Here is a 7,465-nt window from a genome sequence, read left to right as displayed (position 1 = left end):
TTCTCTTAGATATAAATGATTGCGAAATTCTCTTAGATATAAATGATTGTGAATAAGTGCTAATTTGAAAATTGTCATGAGTCGTGTCAGGGAGATTTTACCTTCAACGCAGAAAAAGACACCAGCGTTTCATGCTGTATTTCACATCCATAAATTATTAAGATGCTAAATATAATATTTCCCCCTTATTTTGACCTAAATTAATATAAAATAATTCTCTTAGATATAAATGATTGCGAAATTCTCTTAGATATAAATGATTGTGAATAAGTGCTAATTTGAAAATTGTCATGAGTCGTGTCAGGGAGATTTTACCTTCAACGCAGAAAAAGACACCAGCGTTTCATGCTGTATTTCACATCCATAAATTATTAAGATGCTAAATATAATATTTCCCCCTTATTTTGACCTAAATTAATATAAAATAATTCTCATAGATATAAATTCTCTTAGATATAAATGATTGCGAAATTCCCTTAGATATAAATGATTGCGAATAAGTGCTAATTTGAAAATTGTCATTTAGAAGTGAGCCATGTTAGAGAGATTTTACCTTCAACGCTGAAAAACACACCAGCGTTTCATGCTGTATTTCATTTCCATAAATTATTAAGATGCTAAATGTAATATTTTCCCCTTATTTTGACCTAAATTAATACAAAATAATAAAAAAAAGTATGAAAAATATATTTAATATAAATTCTGCGCCAAGAGGGTTAATTAGCGGTAACTTTTGGCCTCTCTATGCAAGCCGCTGCAATTGAAATTAAAATCAATGAATCTCAAAGATAATTAATTCCCAAAACTTCGCCCTAAAAAATAAATAAAAACGAACAAAAAATATTTTAACTGGTGTTTTAGGAAGTAAGCAACCCTCGCCAAAACATAAGAGAGCATCAAACATGTTGAAAACAATCATATACCAATGTTGAAAGCTGACTGATGTTGACAGTTGAGTGACATGGTGGGATCTTTATCTAGTGTCACACTAGGCACACTTAACCTTTGAAAAGACCATCTAAAAGACATCCCGGTGACACCCCTTGACCCACAACATCCACCCTCACTTGTAGGAGAGGGAGTTTTAAAATGGGCCTAATTTATGAACTCTGCTTCAGAATGCCTCATTTGAAGGGGTAGGGTTAATGTACCTTGAAAGCAAAGGATTTTAGAATCAGAACGAATTTCGTTAATAAATAATTGAAACAATGCATTTACTTTAAAAATGCCCTTAAGCACTGCGTTTTAAGTTTTTTTTTCGGCCTGTGTTCAACTTTAATTTAATACTGATTCGGAAATTTTTTTTGTAACAAACCTTTCTTATTCTTTGTTTTGAGAAAATACGAATACATATTAGTAATTACTATTATTATCGTTTTCATTCGTTAAGATATAGTCATTAAAATATTATTGCTTTAGGTTTTAAAACATTATCGCCATCAACAGAAATTAAATTTTTTTTTACTTTTTAAAATTTTATAATTCAATTATTTTTAATTTATTTATAAATCGTTTATACTTACATAAAATATAACACTCTGGTAAAATTCGAACGTTCTAACAATAAATATCTGATTTTACTTTTTCCTTCATTCGAAATTATAGGTAAAAATAGTTTATCTAAAGTTTATACTGAAAATTTTACAATTTGAGTAAGAAACGTGCACTTCTGTTTCAGCGCAGTGGTATACCCAAACTTTAGTCCGTACTTTTTTTTTTAGTATAATATTGTTTCTGTTTAAAGAATTGTGTGCTGCCATCTATATTTCATTTTAAAAAGTCACGTGATTAGTAAATGTTTTATGCAGTTTAGTTTGCTTTAAAATGTCGTACAATTAGGTATTGTGTTTGTCGTGTTACTATTTTGTGTATGTTTATATTTTGTGTTCGTCATTAAATTATGTCAGTTCTAAGGGGTCGTTAGTTTCAATTATTTAGTAACCAAATATTGTAACTGCGTTTAAGATGTTATCTCCCCCAATACGTGTTTTTAAATGCTATTTCATAAAAAAAGAAAAATTTCAAATAAAATAAATTTTCTAAAGAATTTTGATATAAAACTCGACATTAGTTGAGAAAACTTTCTAATCTTAACTTCCTAAAATAAGAATCAAATATACCTAAAAGAACTTGTACAGAAACATTGGCGCCTCCTTGAAACTGATAGAAATATTTCAACTTTAAATCTAAATATTTATATTTTTATTGAATAATAGTAGTCAGAACTATTTTGTCTCCACGAAATAAATTCACTGATGCCAACTCTGGACAGCGAATAACTATTTTCGGGAATTAATCCTTTAATCTATGATTCTTAGTTTAGAAAATTTGATTTCTAAGGTTTTTCCTCACAACTGCTTCTAAACAATTCGAAGATACATATGATAAGTTAAGTTACAGTTAAGATGTGCCTAGCCTATCAAAATGTTGGCAAAATCAAACGAAATTTTGCAACTTTTACTCTGTATTTACTCTATAGTATTTTGAAATATTTTGTCGAATCCGGATCATTTGGCATCTCTGTAAATTCTAATGGTGAAACACTTGGGCTACAACTTCTTTCTTTTTTGATATAAGAAGTTTTTCATTTTACACATTCGCATAGGGCAGTGTTTCCCAAAGTTGAACAAAGTTGTTCCTGGACATTAAAGTTGAAAAAAAGAAATAGATAATTGGACGTGGAATCACATCTCAGATTAAAATTGACCACAAGAGAACCGTTATCACAGATGATGAACTGTTATCACAGCAAAAACGATATCATCCTTCTCACTGATGCAAATAAACTTATTAACAAAACTTTGAACGAAAAAATAAAAAAAAATTGAAAAATACATTCATATTTTTACTAGTGGTACACAGCATTACGAAAAATTTAGAAAGGGTACTCAGAAGTCATAAGTTTGGGAAAAACTGGACATAGGGGGAACAAAAATTCTAACTTTCTAATGGAATAAAAAATATAAATATACTTTTATACTAGTAGAAAAAATTTTAAAATTCCCAAAACTAAATACTGTGGTATTAAAAGTATTTAATTTTCTATTAGTTTTTAAAAGAAGTAACGCCTTCGTTATTACCACTAATATAAATAGTTCAGAAGTACAGTAATTTGGTNCCAAAGTGTGGTACGCGTACCCCCAGGGGTACGGGAACAGTTCAGCTGGGGTACGCGTTCTTATGCGAAATATCTTGAAACAAACAAAAATTTCAAAAAATTTTATTTAAAAACAAAGTTAGCCATGAAAATTTACGATTGCGTATTTTTCTATTGGCTATTTTTGGAAGAGTTAACAGTTAATAATTAGTGGTGTCAACAGCCAGTTGTGATTTTTAACTTTTGTGCAATTCCCCGATTTAAAATAAATATTGATTGCATAAGATATCCGTTTAATATTAATACAACATTCATGCTAGAAGGATTGTTTCATGCGGAAGAAGAACAATTATTGAAATCGGCTTCAGAGGAATTCTTGAAAAATAAACATGAGGAGTGTACTTAACGTCATTTTGTCAGCAAATGCAAAATATGTAAATCTTAATCTTAACAGAAAAAGTTGTGAAATATATTTTGCCTTTTCCAACTTCATATTTATGTGAAGTCGCTTTTTCAGCATTCCTGGACATTAAAGTTGAAAAAAAGAAATAGATAATTGGACGTGGAATCACATCTCAGATTAAAATTGACCACAAGAGAACCGTTATCACAGATGATGAACTGTTATCACAGCAAAAACGATATCATCCTTCTCACTGATGCAAATAAACTTATTAACAAAACTTTGAACGAAAAAATAAAAAAAAAAATTGAAAAATACATTCATATTTTTACTAGTGGTACACAGCATTACGAAAAATTTAGAAAGGGTACTCAAAAGTCATAAGTTTGGGAAAAACTGGGCATAGGGGGAACAAAAATTCTAACTTTCCAGTGGAATAAAAAATATAAATATATTTTTATATTAGTAGAAAAAATTTTAAAATTCCCAAAACTAAATACTGTGGTATTAAAAGTATTTAATTTTCTATTAGTTTTTAAAAGAAGTAACGCCTTCGTTATTACCACTAATATAAATAGTTCAGTACAATAATTTGGTGAGAAATTTAAAATTGAAGTTGCTAGCAGTCCTGAGTAAAGAATTAACGAATAGGCGTCAGTTTAAACAGTTTTAGATATTCGATGTTCCTGCAATGATTCTCTAGTCTTCTAGTCAAGACCTATAACTTCTCTGCCAAAATTAGCCAACACATGGTATTCAGCAGAATTCAGAAAAAGAACACTTTTTTTCCCCTCGCAATTCGAAACTGTTTCTCGACACGCGTCGTGGAATACGTTTTTACGTAGCAGTTTCTTTCTTTCGAAGAACTAAATTATTGAACCATCCTAAAAACGGTGAGAGGGCAAAAACTTCGCGACATCTGGTGACAAAACCACCACAATGCATTGTCAGTAGCCCTTCGTAACACCCCTTTTGTCATTTCAAAAACGTCCCGTGTCCCATTATTTCCTGTTTTTATGGAAGAAAGGAATCTAAACGAGGGAGATTTTGCGATTCGAACGTTTGTATTGTTCGACTTAACATCAAATCACGTAGGATAAAAATCATTTACTTAGTTTCTGAAGTTTCCGACCATTCGCAAATATTAACAAGCATAAATGTTGTATACACAGGCCTATTCTTTGACCAGACGATAAAAAATTTCAATTATAATTTGTGATGTTAAATATAGAAATTTTTATGCAAGTTTTATAGTGTGATGTCATTTTTAAGAAGCTTATAACTCAAGTTTTTTACACTTGATGAGAATACGTCAGTTGCACACTTTCTAATTTTTACATTTACTAAAGAGTCAAACTGTTTAAAAATTATTCTTTAATATTTAATTCTTGCTATAATAAACAACATGAACCTTTAGATGAAAATATATGTTATTTGTATATTTTTGGCTGAAAATGACAATTTTTGACCATCGCCAATTTGGCTATATTTTTAGCGAAACAACTCTTATTTACCATATCGAGGCTCTAAGTGTATTAGGAATTGAACCGAGAATTTTCCACAAAGTTGGCGGCTTTTCTCAGAACTGGCGGCTTTTAACAGAAACAGTAAGAGATGTACTGTTTTGAGTTTTGATACAGGAATCAAGAAAGAACTTAACAAAGGTTCACGAACAGCCTTGGTTTGACTCAATTACAAAACATTTCTGCACCGTGAAAATCTTTATAGAATGGAAAGCTAATATTTTGTACAAATGCCGTCTACTTCTAAAATATTGTTAAAAATCCCTTAAATAAAATGTCTATATAGTTGCCATCACATTTTAAAAATATTGTTTTAAATCCCTTGAATAAAATGAGAAATGTTTCACATTTAAGATTATTTAAATACGTTAGGTATTTAGATGAGTTTATATTTTTGAAAGGGGGTGGGGGAATTCTCAATTTACCGAATCATTTTCCAGTTTTACCGAATCAAAGTCTTTATTTTTTCATGGAATTAACCATCAACTATTTAGTTTTTCTTTTTTTTTTTTCAGTTTAAAATTTGCTGAAAGAATGTTCGGCTTTAACATCAGTGAAAGGAACAGTTTTTATGTAAAACAATTGTAAAAGCTAATCGTTATATTCTTTTTGCTTAAATTAGAAATAATTTTTAGCTTCATTTTCTATACACGTCTCGGTAAATTAGACAATTGTCTAACTTAGCTGAATATCAGAAAAAAATTTACCATATTCCGAAATAATGAAAATTTTGGGGAATTTTTCAGTACCCCTAGGGTTATTTTCCAACTGGCCACCTCTGAAAACATTGTTCGTTGAATAAAATGTTTTTACAAATGCTGTTAAGTTGAATGGATGCTGAATATCAAGATGCTGTTCGTAATCTGTGGAATTAAAATTTTTTCCAATTGCCATAAAGGTAAAGTGCAACGGATAGTTAATTCCTAGCAACAGATGGCGTTACCTCTCTATCCGTAAAAACAATAACAATAGTCTTCGTTCTGACTTACCAAGTGAGATGACGCAAGATAAGCTACCCGAACCTACCATGGTTCCTTTTTCCCCTATCAGTTTGGGTAAAACTTTAAATTACTTTCTATTAGTCAATGTTATGTTGTTACTCATTATTGTTAAATGGATGTGTGAATTCATAATTAAAATACTGAGCTCTTCGTGATGGTGTTTCCTTCCATCCTCTTGTGTCCTTACAGAAGGATATTATTTGAAATTTACGATCTACCATTTCGAATGATATTGTTGTAATCGATTGGATGTAAAACGCATAAATAATCTTTCAACTTCTAAAACCTGCTAAAGCAAGCTATTTGAAAAGAAGTAGTACTGCAAGAGCATTAATTTACTTGCTTCTAAATACATGGATATAAAACAAATCGCTTCGTTTAAATAAATTGCCTTAGGTAATACACCCACAGTTTACGAACGGCGGCGTCTTAACTCAAACTAACATTCTCGGGTGTGGCATCATATTAGAAGAAGTATGGAACATGTCTCTTACGTTAAACGATAATTCTTTTTGAGTACCAGGATATACGATGTGAAAAATTAAATATAGTAGTGATGCCCTCGCCCATACAATAAAAGCTTGAGTTGTCGTTCATTTTCTCCGATTAGCTTGATAGATTTGCAGATAAAAAACTAACGTTTTACCATGGAAAAAGGTCACTCCCCGTTAGCACCAAATAAATTATTCAACACCAACTGAAAACTTAGTTGGCGTAGGCGGTTGTCTATAAACTTTGTGTGTGTATGCCTTTGGCGACAAGATTACAAGTTAAGTGCTTACAAGGTCCTTGTTTTTTTTCAATACAAATAAAACAGCCTGAAGGCCAAGAATACAAATGCTTAGTTTTGTTTTTAGAATACATAAAGCTTGGCCAAGACGGAGAGTTGTCAAATGGGCAACAGCTAAGTCGCGTGTTGTTAGCAAGTTTATCTGGCACAAATCGCTTTTTCTCCCTGGTTCATCACTGTCTTCTTCTTCATTACGTATTCTGGGAAATTAATTTCTGAAATTGCGGAGGAGGACAGACCCAAAGAGATAAGGTTTCGCCTTTACGTAGGCTGGCTCGGATTTAGCAACACGGCCCGGCGATAGTTTTTACAGTATACAAATCACATCTTTAAGATTATTGACCCAACCCTTGTCGGGTTTTTTTTTCTTCCATTTACCACTTTATTCCAAGTCGAGATGAGTCATTCTTTTTTCTGCAAGAGCAGATAATGATTCCCTACGATTATTTTTTTGTTTGAATCAAGGCGTACTACTATTTGAGAGTACATTTTGAGAGAACTACTATTGATTAATGAGAGTGCTACAAGTGATGTATATACTCTCCAATAGATGTAGGCCTAGGTAATAATAATATTTGTTCTTTACTTGTAGTTGTAATGCTTTCTTTGTCACAGCAACTATTCATTGGTTACCCCCCCCCCTCCAAAAAA

Source organism: Parasteatoda tepidariorum, chromosome 3, assembly GCF_043381705.1.
Source record: "Parasteatoda tepidariorum isolate YZ-2023 chromosome 3, CAS_Ptep_4.0, whole genome shotgun sequence".
NCBI classification, from domain to species: Eukaryota; Metazoa; Arthropoda; class Arachnida; order Araneae; family Theridiidae; genus Parasteatoda; species Parasteatoda tepidariorum.
Note: the sequence above shows the minus strand (reverse complement) of the source record.